We start from the raw sequence: 15,886 nt of genomic DNA, 5'->3' as shown, positions 1-15,886 counted from the left end.
GGGAGCTCCTTCATTCTGGGCTCAGCTAACCCTGTCCTCCTCTTCTGTAACACTTCCTTCCCAGCTATGTATCAGGTTGGTCAGCTGTGGGCTAATTAGTTCTTTAACTATATATAGCCTTTCCTTCTGACTAGGTAGTACAGCCGTTACTGGGGGAACTAATTGAGGCTACAGTCATCAGAGCATTGACCCACCTGTCAGATCTCAGCACTCTGTCATAAGGCAATAGCCAAAGAAGGAGAAATTGTGCATTGTAGGGTACACAAGGGGAGTGTTTAGAAGGGACAACAAACACAAAAACATTGGCTCTAGCCCTAAAGCTGGCCCATACAGAAGCTGCTAGTCCTCATTTTCTCTGCATGATCTAGAGATGATTTTTTTCTTTGGCTAGATGTTTTCTTATGTGTCCAGGTTTCTCCTGCCACCTGCATGAGAGGGTCTATGAGCAAAGAGCATTGCACATGAAACAAAACAGCAAACAAAAGTGAGTAGAAAACCAAGTTGCTCAAAACGTTACTAGCATCAATATAATAGGCCTGATTCTCCATTCTGCTATATTAATTTTACACGAGTGTCTACATTTACTTGAGACACATTAGCATAAAATCAGTGTAAGACATTGGCAAACCAGGGCCAATATCTGCAGCACTTCTTGACTCCACATCTCTGCTCCATGCTACACTGGATTACCAGTGTGTCCTATATTCTCAGGGGAACAGAGAAGGGAAGAAGAGCCTGCCCTTCTTATATATAAGAATCTCATATGAGCTGAGCATCAAAGAAGAAAAAAAAGCATTCAGTACACATGTTGCAGGAAAATTCATGCACTACCAAATGCATGTTTAGAGCACATCAAACATCATCAAACAATGACCCTTATCCATACATGTTCGTTGTCGATAAGTGCCATTTCACAGTACCAGATAAAGTGTGAGTGAAGAAAAGTCTAAGTCAGATCATGTCTACTTTGAATAAAAAGGAGGTTCTCTGGAAGAAGCATGGTGACAGTAATCTTTCGTTAAAGTGCAGTTTTAGTTTCAAAGTATGTCAGCATTCCAAAATCTCAGAATGCATAGCCAGCTGGCACTGTACCTGTGAAATGAGGTGTGCATAAAATCCTATCTACATACAAAGAATTAAATGTAATGATAAAGAGAAGAGAATAAAAGATTTGTAGTAAATCCACTTTTAATACTGGAGCCTAAGCAAAATATTTTAGCCACTACTCTGGATCCAAACTGTACAGCATTTTAGAGACTCAGCTCTACCAGAGGTAATCCATAATAAAAGTAGATGAATACTCTACTATAAGCAGCCATCATTCTGAGATAGGATCAGTAGTGCCTACCTGATCTAAAAAGAAAGAACCACGACTTCCCCTCATTCCTTCAAAGACAGAGCAGGGCATATACAGATGATGTCCAACCACTATTTTAGAATCGCACTTTCATTAGAATATTCTCAACAGGCTCCATCTAAGTATACTAGCAGAGGGATAGAAAAGCCTATAATTAGATACAATTCAGGAATTTAGGCTGAAGTATTCAGGAAGAACTTCCTGAGTGCAAGTTTTATTAGGCTGTGGAATAGTCTCTCAAGGGAAGTGGTAGAAGCCCCATTGTTTAGGTCAGTTAGAACTGGACAAAAGAAAATACTAGATGGGCACCCTAAGGAGCTATTCAACATTGGCTGGAACTAGGGGGGGCGGGTACACTGAATGACTTCATATCAACTTCTATGATACCTACAGATTGCACCAGTATGCTGAATACTGCTCCATGCAGATAGAGCAAAACTTGCTACTATAGACCTCAAGACTCAGCCTCACAGCCAAGGTCTTCCCAGTGCCTTGTCCCTCATTTGAAGCCCCATGTAGAAAAACAGGGCCCAACTGTCCAAAATAACAGTTAAGTACCTGCATAGAGCTCTCCATCAGTAAAAAGGGAAGGTGCTCCATGAGAGCAAGTCAGATTGTCACAACACCAACTGGAATAAAAACATTGATTTTCAAGTTGGTCACCAGGGCTGATTACCTAACGCATGGTGTTTTTCAGACAATCCTGCTACACAGGAATCGACTAAGCTGATCAGGGTAATAGGCCAAGGAAAGGAATCCCCAATACTTCTGTGGGAGGGGTATTTAAAAATGGAATAACTATATAATAGTAATTCACAGGGGGAGGACCTGCGATCTTATTAAGGCAAGTCCTCCTCTTCTCAGGGCCTACCAGCATTCTGTGGCAATGGAAATGGAAAGATAGTAATAAGAATTTCTGCTAGCTGGACAATTTTTTGACAAACAGCACATTTGGATATGCAGACCTGATGAGCATATTTACACACCAGGGAAAATGCACAAATCCCTTACTAATAGTTGATTAATAGAGTCTTGTGTCAACGTTTTATGATTAGTATCCTACTAGGGACTGATTGATAATTCCACTTATGTGAGGAACTTACTTATACATGGATTTTTAAACCTGAAACCATGTGGACAACATCCATTCACTAATAAATTCAGTACATGGTTTTAGATTATTTATCCTCAAATAAACAGGGAGAAAAAGAGTTTTGATAAAGCAGAGCTAATAGATAAGAGAAGCCTTTGTACCATGGCTCAAGGTTTAAAGCATTTGTCCTTGAATACAGATGGGGACTGGGGTACTTTAAGTTGCATGGAGTTGTGTGCAAATGCCCACATCAATAAAAAAAGGTTTGTACAATGTTAAAGACAGTCCTTTGAGGTAAGCTAATTAGTAAACTTGAGAGTTTTAAAACTCTCAAATGCCATCTTTGAACCAAAAAAGACATCTACTAATGAAGTCCCCAGTGGCTTAAGAGTCTAGATTTGGCAGCACACATACTGCTATAGCTGAATTTCAACTATGTAGATACACAGGCAGCAATATGGAAAGTTGTGTTTAAGGAGGAAAAGGGTCAGAGCATTTATAGTATCTGGGGTGACTAGTGTTTTTCTTCATATTTATAAAGTACAGTCCAAGCGGTAGAGTGAAGAAGTGCAATCTAAATGTCCTATTAACTAAAAGGAAAACAAGACAAACAAATGAATAGATGACTGGTTTTAGGACATATTTGAAAAAGTTTTACCTATACCAAATGTAACAAGATTTAGCTCAAAGAAAGCAGATAACTGAATACATATCAGTACTGGAAGAGGGAAAAAATTCCTCTTTTTGACTTAATACTTTCTGTAAAACAAAGTATGTGAATTTACTCTTTGCTGAAACTGTTTAGCATAAAGTATCTGGGTTTATGACTAAACTCAGATTAGAATTTCAAATGTAATAAAAATCATAACTGGAGTAAATATTCAATTTGGAGCTCTGTACAGATTTCATAATTATCTTAATCTTCACAATGGGAGAAGGATTGTATCTGAAACAGTGTTACTCACTACTTATTAAGAAAACATGATTTATTACAATGCAACCAGAGAAGCTGGCTATATGATAGGCATTATCTAATAAGCATCATATTTTCATATGTAACTAGGATTTCTCTTCTCTCGCTCTCTCTCTCACTATTCAACCTGTAGATTAAACTGAGTTTGCTTCAGGGGATAATTGCCACACATCACAGCTACCAAAAGATACTGGCTCCTTAGAAATTGTCACAAAGTGCAAAGAGACAGAAAGAGGGAGAGTGTAAAGCAGGCCTGGAAAACAAAATAGCAGAAGATGGCATTTTTGACTGAAGGTAAGAAAAATCAGGATTTTTAAAGCTAGGAGAACAAGACAGTTGGGAGAAAGGGGCAAGGCACAGTGGAGAGTGCAGCTCCCAAAAATGGGCTGACAAACAGCAAGATCAGTAAGATCAGGTACATGTGTGACAGGAGTATTACACGTTGTTCTTTTCTTCCCTGAAAAGAATACTCTGAGTGTACCTAATTCAGACTATCTTCCTCTTTTAAGTCAAAGCCTGACACCCTTTTTTGACATGTGGCTTTATAAAAAGGGAGGAAGTAAAGCACTCCCAGGTGACTTCAGAGAGACTCACACAGCTACAATGACAGAAAATACCACAAATACATCAGAGTTCTGAGGACATTCCCTCCCACCCCCAACCCGCCTTTACCATTCCTGCTCCTTAGATAAAGCAAAATTGAGTTTTTGTTTTGGTGGCAGTATCCTTTTTTTTTTTTTTTGGTCGAACTCTAACTTAAGCTTGCCTTGCTGACACATCTATTCTTTTATTTGCCAGATGGGACTAGCTTCAAAGGAACACTTATGTTTATTCAGTCTGCAGCTTCGTGCAGTTTTATTGGTATTTAGTGAATAGTTTAATCTAGGGATGGCAGGAAAACATTTAGAAAAAGTGTTGAAGTCATCTGGGAGAGGAAAAAAAGCAGGGATATTAAATTTCTTTTAGCAATGCAGGAGCAAGGGGAGAGAGCTTAAATGATAAATAACATTTTCTTTCCCTAATCAGGCAGTGTTGGAAGAAGGAAAGGGAAGGACAAGTGCCAGCGTAGGTAGTTGTTTGAGCAGCACTGTGGGCTTCAATTAGACATGCAGATGAAATGAGAGGCAAGTGTGGGAAGAGAAGAGCCTGCAACAGAGAAAGATGACCAGCTGCTTGTGGGGAAAGGGGTCTCTGAACAGAAAAAGTCTTGGCAATAGAAAAAGGATGCATGGTAGGAAAGAGAAGGAGTTGGGAAGAAAAACACACACATGGCAGTACAGGGACAGAGAGAGATGTAGAAGACAGGCAACTTCCGGCTACATTATCATCTTTCTTTTTACCCTATAATCTTTTTTTAATTGAAAGACTCCATTACAGGAAAGCATAAAGGTCGTTTATTGTCCCAGGAAATCTAGGTTAAATTATGGACCAAATTGCCATTCTCTGATTCACATTTGTGAGCATTACTCACACAAATAGTCCCATTGTAAATAGCAACCAGTGGGTGTGGTTTAGCTCAGAAGGAAAGGTCCAAATGAGGTAAAGGTTTATCCAACTTCAGCATGAATTTTATAACAAACAAGAGTCAATAAATAAGAACATAAGAATGGCCATACTGGGTCAGACCAATGGTCCACCTAGCCCAGTATCCTGTATTCTGACAGTGGCCAATGCCAGGTGCTTCAGAGGAAATGAATAGAACAGAAAATCACCAAGTGATCCATCCCGTCGGCCACTCCCAGCTTCTGGGAAACAACAATCCCTGCTTATCCTGGCTAATAGCCTTTGATGGACATATCCTCCATGAATTTATCTAGATCTTTTTTCATGCGCATTATTGGCACAAAACTGCTCTGTACCCCAGGAATAGTGACCCATAGGGTCACCACAAATTAGCATGTTCTCATATACAGTGGAGATACAGAACACATCAACGCTTTGGATAGTTTGCATTTCTTACTTCTAGATTCCTTCTGGAAGCAGCACAAAAAGAAAGTGAAAGATATGGTGTGCAAGATTGATTCTTGTCATTCCTTCCTTTCCACAAGCCATACTTGCATTTCCAACAGAAAGATTGTAGGAGTCCCTTCATCTATCCTGTGAGTACCTTGACCTCCCTGTTCTTATGGTCTCCCAGCCACAAATACACACAGGCTGTTTCCCTTCACTACATGTGCATTTAATCTTCAGTTTCAAAGTATAACGAACCACAGGTATACAGCAGCTCTCTCTCCTTTCCCAAATTCACCCTCTGAGCCTCCTGTATCTCCTGTTCCTCTCAAATATACATCCTCCCAATTACTGAGCCAATTGCCTTATTAACCTAGCAATTGCCTCTCAAGTGTCAGTAATCCCCAGCAGAACCTGGTTAATTGACTGCAATTAAGACTGTAGTCTTCCCAAGCATGCAGCAGTCTCAGTGACCACGATGCTACAAGTTGCTCTGTCACAAAGACCCAAATGTCAACACAATTTCTGTGCATCATTTACTAGACCCTTTTGCTCAAGACTGAAGCATGCGGGGGGAGGGGACTTCTCTGGCAGATCTTGTATATTTTCCATCCATTTGAGAGTGTAATTTGATCATTTTCTTTCCAGGACATTTTGCAGCCAAATTTTTGTATATAGTAAACCTGTAACTTCTTCATGCAAAATGCATAATTGCAGTAGAGATCTAATGACCTCACTTAGATTTGCTAATGCAGTTGGCATGCAGACAACTGAGGTCTTCCAGACGTAAAAATGTGGCTGCAAAATTTACACCAGAAGCATTAAAGGCCATTGAGAAAATATGGCCCCAAAATCCAGCAGCAGAGATTAGACAGAGACTCTGAGGGTCTGCTCATTTATAATGGCTTTTCACCAGTTTAATTCCATGATCCACTTCAGTGTTATTTCTGATTTATAGAACTGTAAATGAGAGGAAAACCAGGCTATGAATGCCCTAACAGAGGGATAGAGTAAAAGAGACAGCTGTTACATTTTTAGTCCACTATGAGAATCGCCTTAAAAAAATAGAGCAGTAATGGTCATCCTAAGTCTGTCTCTTTCTACAGAGAAATTCTTAAGTCAAGTTTGTTGTTTACCTGCAGTTGGTGTGACTTAGATGAGAGTCTATTTAAATTGCAAATAGAACACTAAGGGAAAGTAACACAAACAGTGAGCCCACAAGAATAGAGAAAAGCAAAGCTCATCATAGCATTCAATATTCATTGATATATCCAATCTACATGCTCATAAATTTGTGGGACAAATAAATCCCTAAATCAGTAACTCCACTGATCAGTGATCTAGGAATGAATAATTTTTAAATCCCATCCTTTTTATTGAATCCCAAGTACAATTTCCTGGTTTTTTTAAAAAGGATATGTTTCTTTTAAAAAGGTTTACTACTGACCTGTAAACGTCTCTAGATTTTCCAGACCTTATTTTATTTTCAATTTTTGCATAGCATTCAGATTACATCTAGTCTAAAATCAATCAGTTTTGAACTATACTAATACAGTTCTGTTTCCCTGCCAAAGCGCTCTCAGAAATTCAGATTATTAGAACCTTCTGGCTAGTTAATAAACAAAGCTTTGTATTAATTATTATTATTATTACCTAATTAAACTTCTCATTCCAGAGTTTTACTGCATATCATAAAGTTTCTTCTGCTGCAAGATTATATAAAAATCACTATCCAGACTTCATCTAATTGCACATCTCCAAGTATAGCTCTATTATAAATTAGCATAAACAAAAACTATGTGGAGACAATGTCAATGACCTCACCTAAGAGAATGCCTACAAAAAGAACACTGTAGTTATAGAAAAAGCTTTCCAAGGAATAGATCTCAGTCTGTGCTTTTAATAGCAATCTCTTTGCTTATAACACCCTGAAATACATGCACGTTTTCTTGCAAACATACACTGAAGATTTAACACACACATACACGTTTGAAATATTATAACTATAATTTGTTTCAAGAAGAGAAGAGAAGCATAGTGTGCATCACAGAAACTGAGCCAGTCAGGAACTTCAATAAACTCCAACACAGGAAGACATTTCAATGGGATAAAAACTATACAATCTACATGCATATCTCCTTTCAATGTGACACTACCCTTTCTGGATAAAGGAACATTTTCTCTGGCCCTGGTGAATATCTTCATAAGCTTTACTGACACTGTAGGGCTTCCAACATGATAGAAGTAAATACTGTTAAGACTGCTGTAATGACTTAGATACTACTGAGTAATACATCACAGATACTGATGCACAATATATACAATCCCCTCTCTATTACTCAGAGGCTAAGGTTAGAGGAGTGGACCAGCTGGCCACTCACTGAAGATCTTAGAAACCAGTTGGCTGTCCTGAAGACATTAGCAAGTTCTTAGCAAGTCACCAGGCTTCCTTCTCCAGAAGGATAGTACTGTGTAAGGGGAAAAGACCAAGCTAATTTGGGAGCAAGAGGCTTGTAGAGAGGCATCACAGTCTAGGCCAGATCCATACTAGGTTCACGTGAACCTCACCTATTTTCGCTTTCAGATCATTATAAATGAAAGAACTGTTCTAGTGAGAAAAGCATGTGGTAAAGTCCCAACAGTGTGATGTTACAATGAAACATGAAGTAATAATTCTTAATTGCAGAGGAGCTTGGCACCACAACAGGACAATGCTATTAATGAAACAAACACGGGCTGTAATGATATAACAGGAAAGCATTGTGCTAGCCTGAAATTATTGTTACTGGAATGGTTCCTCCAAATGCAAGACATGTGGCAATCTTTACAAGTAATTCACATCACAAAAAGGAACAAGACAAACATAAAAAAAGACTAGGCCCCTTCCCGGAGGAAGTTGTGACCTATAATCAGAACTAAGAGGACAGAGGAAGACAAAATGAACAAAGTGCTTGTCTTGGAAGTGTGCCCATTTCCTATGGTGGGTGATAAAAACTAGAAAGTCACAATAGAACTAGCTTTTATGTGTTTAATTTTCTTTTTAATAGAACTTATAAAGAATGAGCCCTGTTGTGATGGAGGGGCAAAGACAACAGTAGCCTGGGCCCAGCATACCTAAAAGATCATCTAAAATGCCAGGATGAAGACCGTGCTCAACCGTTCTGTTCTCCAGCCACAATAGACCTTTCTATCACCAGAGCAAAGCTCGACTGTGCAGGGGACAGAGCTTTCCCAGGGGCCAGCCTGAGCCTATAGAATGAATTCCCACAGGAACTGAGGACCCTTACAAACCTCGAAGTGCACGAGGCATTTCTTTGACCTGGCCTTCTCTAACACACATGCATACAGCAGCACGTATATTTTTTAAAAAGTTCTACCAAACATAATACCAGATATCACATCTCTGAGGAGATGGAAACAGAACCAACCACGTGTCAGATATCATTTAATGCACTACTGGAAGGTGCTTGGATATTACGTGATGAGGATAGGGAAAGGTAAGATCCACTCTTGTCTATGGCCAGCACCAATGGGCTTAGAAGAGGGAAGTCCTCCTGGGTTCACCTAAGCCAGATGTATTGGTTGCTGTAACACGAGGTCATGGATGACAGAAAGAAAAGCAAGAAAAAGTAAGCGGCTTCTGAATCCTGCATGTTTCTGAAGGGTCTTCTAGTTTCCTCTGCATATAATTTTGTATTTCTTTTTATCTGCTTAAAGGATTTTCCTACAATAGTATGTATGCCCTGCTCAGGTAAATTAGACCTGCATAGTGAGGTCCTTACTGGGCTTCAAAGAATCTTTTGCTTTTCTTCCCTTAAGATTATGATATCTATAAAGATTTTATTTATACCTCCTTCTGGTTATGATAAGAAAGCTTTATCAAAGATGGTATTACATAAGTTAAAGTTTTTAAGACTCTGGATTCATCTAATCTCTTCAGGAATTTCATTCCAAAACTGGCCAAGAACACTATCTCCAGCTCTCAGGCATTTATTCTTTGACATCATTAGCTGTATTGAACTAGAAGAGCACAAATAGGTCATGGAGGAAGATGTGGCTACTGGTGTAAGGGAGCCCTGACTCACTGAAGGACTTGAATTATTTTCTTGAACAATTTAAAGAACTCAAGCAGATTATTCTGGAAGTTTTAAAATAAAATGCATTTTATGCCAAGCTCTTGTGTGCCAAGTTCCTGTGAGAGAATTAAAAACCCCTAGAAAACATTTAACATCAGCTCAAACCCATGTTTTCATAACTGTCTTGTCCTTATCTTGTAGGAGGTATTCATATTTTCAGCCCCAAGGTGGATACTAGTATATGGGATGGATCCCATACTAACAGAGTTGATTCTCTTTAAATGATTTGTTCTGTAAATATAGTATTCTCCCTTTCTTTCACCTTTTCAGTTTATTTCATTTATTAATATTCTTTTATCTTTATTTTCCTTGCTACAGTTTTGTGGAACTCATTATAAACATTTATGAAGGTTTAACATTGGGGAATGTACATATTTGAGTGTTATTAGATTATGTAAACTCAGATTAATCAGTGTATGCCATTAAAATATTCGCATAACTGTTAGCCCAAAACGACTAGGGAAGTTTTTCAGTACTACTCACTACTCTATTACCTTTATGCCTATTTTGTCTTTCTGCACAGTAACATTCATTTTCATGAAAATTAACAAGTAGACAAATCAGATTACGGAAACAATGACACCACATTGATAGCTATGGCATTTTCAGATATGGCCCTGGTGTAAGAATGCATCTTTCTGCAAGAACACTACTATCATAAAGCAACACAATCTAAAATACCTTCCTTTACTCCATGCAAAATTGCAGACTAAAGGTCCTTTGGCTGTTTCGTTTTATGGAGCAGTAAATAAACCTAATTAAAGGAAATCTCTTGTTCAGATTACCCAGCCTTTTAGAAATGACAAGGCCTAAAACTGTCAAATGTGTAAGTCATGAGTTCTCTAACTGTTAATTTAAAAATTATGTGTAATATTCTTGTCAAAACATGTCCCTCTACAACCTGAATTATTATTATGGGCTTAGAAAGTAACATGATGTTTAACATGTACTAAGAAAATAGAGTGGAAATTAGACTTTCCTTTTAGTTGTAAATAACATTAAAAGAGAGAACATAGAGCACATTTCAACAGCCAGCCATAGGCTGGGAAACAGAATTCAATTAGGTGGCACCGTGGATTACTTCACCAGCCTTTCATACCTGCAGAGCTAAGTTCAAACTCAAGTTTATACTACAAATAAAAACAACCACATTTTTCCCCCTCACATTTACATCCCTACACACAACAGTTAACCATCCTCTGAATTGGAGAAAACTACAGCGAGTAAAGAACGTTGTACAGTAGTTGCCATTTAAAAGGCAGAACTTGGGAACAATTGCCACAGGGACTGAGATACCAGTGATTCTTTTCCCCCTAAACAAGTATAAAACTAGGAGATAGTAGTAGCCACTTTGTGGTATCTACAAACAAATATGCTCTTTTTAATAGCTACTTCTGCACACTAGTAGAGCTGCATGGGGAAAGCTTGCAATCATCTCCTCACACCATGCCTGCCTGTTGCTAGTCTTATCAGTCATCCTCTTTCATGAGCATAAAATTCAACAACCAATATTTAATAAAACCTATTAAGCTTGGAATCTACTTGACACGGTAACACAAGATCTCTCATAGACAATTACATTGAGTCATAAAAATAGAAGACAGGAACAAACTAAGTCTACCTGTACCTGCTCCCATGCATTGCATATGCCCACTTGAACTCCTCACATCACCAGCAAGGCCCTCCAGGTAAGGTGTCTACTCAGAGAGGGAGAACTGAACACTTTATATCAAAGCTTATTTGGAAATAATTTTACAGAAGCAAATTCCACACCAGCATGTTCTTACCATATTTGTTTTTTTCTAATATAGTGTTAGAAGTCCAATATAAATCAGATATTTAAGTGAACCAACTGTTTTCCCACTGTATCATGAAAAAAGAATCACATTTTTCATTACCCTCCTTTTTGTGATAAAGAACTGATGCAGGATTCCTGTCCTTTTTCTGAATATTGCATACAAAGACATCTGTTATGACTTCCCCCCCCTTGCAATCTGGACTGGTGTGTAGCTGTGTTCCCCCAATTCCTCATTCTTGGGCCTCGAACTACCCTGCTTTGCTGTGTGAACTCCTGGGTCAGCCCACGCCCAGTCTCCCGCAAGTAATTGGTCCCTGACCTAGTGAAGGAGCGCTTCTGGCCAGCCACTCATGGGATAGACTCCCACCAAACATCCCCAGTCCCAGATGCAACCCCGGGAACTGCTGTCTTGCAGGGTTCAGTGCTGCACATTGCACCCTGAAAGCTCATTTACATTTGTCCATCAATTTATCAAAGAAATTGATATGCACCAGCTCTGTCACTCTAAGTGAGGTCTCTGCCCACACTCAATCCACATGCACTGTTTTAGATAAAACAAATACATTTATTGACTACAGCAGGACTTTAAGCGAATATAAGTCAGAGTAATATAAATCAAGAGATTTAATAATGCATCAAGGAGTTGGTCACAACTAACTAAAAGATAACTCGCATCCTAAACAAAGATTAATATTTCAGTAGTTTATCTGTGATGTCAGCTTACCACACAGGCTGGCTGCGATGCCTCTAGAGTCTCAGTCTTTGGTGTTGCTTAGAAGAAGGATTCCAAGAGAGCCACAGACAAAGATCTCTCTGCTTTTAACAAGTTTCCTCAACCCCCCTAGGGATCAGGTGACCAGCCACACCCGGCAATGGGCCTGATTTCTTCCACTTGAGCCAAAGTGCTCAAAGGTGTTCAGGCCAGTCCACTGTTCCTGTATGCATGCCTCTGCAAGGAGTGACCCTCACTTTGCTTGGTATCTGCCTGTATCTAGTCAAACCATGTGAGGCACACCTTTGGGGATATGATGTAGCAGAGTTTCATATCTGTACATATGTGACAAATGCAGGAAACATACTACCATAACAATAATGTTCAGTATGTCATGAGCATTCCAAAAACATCCTACATGACATAATTTGCATTAGACAATACACAATCACACTATAAAGGGTGTATATAGGGTACACTGTGTCACATCTGTTAAAACCAATCCTTAATATTTGATAAAAATATTTTAAAAGTCTATTTTCCAGACCATAATCTGGAAAATGCTGAATCTCTAATTATTTATTTGAAGGCACTGATAAGCAGATAATTCTTAAATGATAAGCAAAATAGTCAAGCTAAATTCGAACACCTTCCATTTACTGTGCTCATTGAGCCACATTAGAGGAGATCATTTTTATCTCATACTCATTGCAAATCCTCATGTTTTGAATAGTAGCAATTATTCTGAAGTTGTTCTTTGTTAATTCCTTTAAATAGGAATTTTTTTTCCTAGAACCACAGATCATTATTATTTTTAGTTAGTTTTGAAATCGATACATGCTTTTGTTCCAATTCACTTTCAGAGTGAGTCACACCAAATGACCCAGAAGTTCAAAGGAGACTCCTGAAACAGACTCATGCTTCTAGAGAACTACTAGGCTCGGAAATTATTAGGAGAAGTGAAGAGACACACATGCTGGACATATTTCAAATAAAAAGGCCCATGGCATTTATGGCATTAGCCATTTACCTCCTGTTGGATGATATAGAATTACACAAGTAGCACACGCTGTTTTGATTTATTATCTGAAAAATCCCCATATTATATATATGCATATGCCAAAGCTCAAGACTTCACCAAGCAAAAAAATCTATAGATTCTGGACCTATTTTCAAAATTAGGAGTGTGCAATTTCCCTACTTTGACATGCAGGTCAGCTAAGTGATTATAAATATAGACACTTACCTGAACACCTGTAGGCATAATGACTTGATCTGCATGCACAATAGTAGTGGTTTCACACAGAATAGATACACAGTTGTGCACAGCTAATTTTGAAATTCAGGATCACTGTCTCCTATCAAGCATTGACTGATTTTACAAGCATTACCATGACATCCTACTTCTCCATTTCTGAAAGGTCTGTAGCAGTGAGACACTATAGTCGTTCCACTACTTCGGTCCGTTTGTTTTCGTTTTCCCATGCAAAAGGGGAGCTGCAAAGTGGCAAGAAAGAAAAGAAGTAGAACAGTTGATTATGTTTACCATACTATGAACTAAGAGGAAAACTTTAATTTTTTAACCCCTTTAGACTCAACTTTTCTATCTCCTAGCAAATTACATTTTATAATCCACTTCACTTGAAAAAGCTATCAAGTTGTGTTCACACTATTCCATTTTTGCCTAGCAGGACATAGTAGCCGAGCAATAAACAATGGCTCTTTACTGGGACTTAACTTTCTCAGCCCAACCTTGCCAACCCAAGGAGAAAGAGGACAAATTTAAGAATTTAGCTCCAGCCTCTGCATGGTAGCACAGACCACCACCAGGGGCCATTGTGTTTGCACAGGAAACATTTTATATATGATAGAAATAGAAAAGATTCAGGCGACCAAAAATATTTGCTGGGATAATGGGAGGAAGGATACCGCTTCCACAGACACAGAGGAATCCTCCTCCACTTCATGTCTTCCTATGGTTTCCTATTGGAAGAAAAAGCTTTGAGAGAGAGAGAGAAACAGATAGACCCACATCCCTACTTTTTAATGTCTGTAATCTGTGGAAAGACTATGAAAGATTAGCATATAGAGTCAAATCTCTGTTACCTGCAGGAAGAAACAAGTGAAAGGCCTGCACTTACTGACAATTATAACATCCACAGTTCACCTTTCTAACCCCATCACAGTTGGCTCTGGCGACAGTCTGTATCAGCCGGTTCACCACTTTTACAGGACTATGATACATTTTGTACAAAGTATGCCTTGTGAGCTATCATTTGAAAAGTCAATCTGCTGAATATTATTATCCCATTGAAATATGTGTAGCAACACAGTATGTGAAGTTATAAGAGTCTACTGCATGACTGTAACTGAAATAAGTTGTAATTCTGGGTAACACCCACAAAGCAGTTTTTCAGAGACAAAGACACAGTGGCCCCAGCCAAGTGTTAAAAAACTTTCAGCTGCTTAAGCAGCCTTTCACTGGCAGGGGGAAGGTGTAAACAAGAAATTTACATTTAATCACAGAGACAATTCAAACCACACAGGCACAAGAGACTGCTTGTTGGCTGCATCCCAGCTAGGTATAACTCTCAAAGAGGGGAAAGGTATAAAAATGTGAGACAATGGCCTCCACCTCACCTTTCCTCCTCCTCCTATCTCTCTGCTCATGACCACAATTAATACCTGAAGGACACAGAACTAAGGGGCAGAGGTCCCCAGATTGAAAGGAGACCCAGCCTGTGGAATATACTGCAGAGTGTGGTGAGACAAAATCTTTTGCTTTTAAGTTCACTTCAGCTGTTAAGTTACGTATGAGTTTGTGTTTTACTCTTATTTGCATTTGTAACCAAGCCTGACTTTTGTGCCTCATCAATGGTAATTACTTCTGCCGTTAATAAAAACGTATCTTCTTGTTTTTTCTAAACCAGTGTTTTTTAGATTAGTGTGTGTGTGAAATTCCATTTGGGTTAACAAGGCGGGTACATCATCTTTCTCCTTTGATGAAATGATGGACTTTCTATGAGCTTGTGCTGTTCAGGTGGGTACTGAGCAGCACAAGACACACATTTCTGAGGACCAAGGCTGGGACTAAGAATATGCAGGTATTGCCTTGTATGTAATTCATGAGTGACTGGCCAGTGTTCATGTATTTAGCTATGCGTGAATCTGCATGCTGAAGGCTGTAGGAACAGGCCAGGAGTGGCTGTTCTGACAGCAAAGCAGTGTAAATGGCCTTCCAAGTTAAAGAGTTAGGGGGACACAGCTGTGTAATGTGTAATGTGTCAGCTTCCAATGACGTTTTATGGACTGTGTGTCTCTAAGGAAAAGAAAGTTAAATGTCTCACCTGCATTAGGTGTCACAGTCACCATGAGCATCTTTCACAGATTTAAAATATGTCTAGATTCCTCACTTAAGAGCTGTTTAAAGAGAGAGAAAGAGTGAAAAATAAGGCTGGACAAACCCTCACGGCAGCAATTTAAGTTTTTCAAAATGCGCATAAAGTAATTCAAACCAATTTCTTAGATGTTTTGCATGACAAGGATGAGTTACTTTTTCCCAGCTAGATCACTTGAGATGTTGTCTGTTCTTGAGAGAAGTACAGAATATTTTAATTCTTGAGTAGGATGTTCCTCCCATGAGATTCCAAAGATCTTAGTGTAGGAAGAAATCATGCTCCTTTGGTTTCTTTTTAGTACATTTTCTGTGGCAGTAATGCACCCTGAACTCTTATTTCCTCAGCACTACATGCCCATCTGTATTCTAGTGCTTCCCTATGTTGATGTTGGACAATAGTGCAGTTCTTAACATCTCTTGCATTGTCAACAAAGCAATCCAATATCCCCCTTCTTTTATTTCTGGGATTC

General features: G+C 38.9%; 1 long non-coding RNA gene across 1 annotated transcript in view; it reads right to left on the bottom strand.

The window, feature by feature from the left end:
* Positions 1–13,492, bottom strand: part of LOC137152220 (uncharacterized) — a 36,650-nt gene extending 23,158 nt beyond the window's left edge. Inside the window, exon 1 of the long non-coding RNA XR_010919489.1 lies at positions 13,411–13,492. This is a non-coding gene — a long non-coding RNA (uncharacterized lncRNA). The remainder of the gene's footprint in view (positions 1–13,410) is intronic.
* Positions 13,493–15,886: the final 2,394 nt, after the last annotated feature.

Source organism: Emydura macquarii, unplaced genomic scaffold (genome assembly GCF_026122565.2).
Source record: "Emydura macquarii macquarii isolate MOO-44397 ecotype Brisbane River unplaced genomic scaffold, CSIRO-AGI_Emac_v2 contig_1146, whole genome shotgun sequence".
Classification (NCBI taxonomy): domain Eukaryota; kingdom Metazoa; phylum Chordata; order Testudines; family Chelidae; genus Emydura; species Emydura macquarii.
Note: the sequence above shows the minus strand (reverse complement) of the source record. Positions and strands in the feature narration are given on the sequence as shown.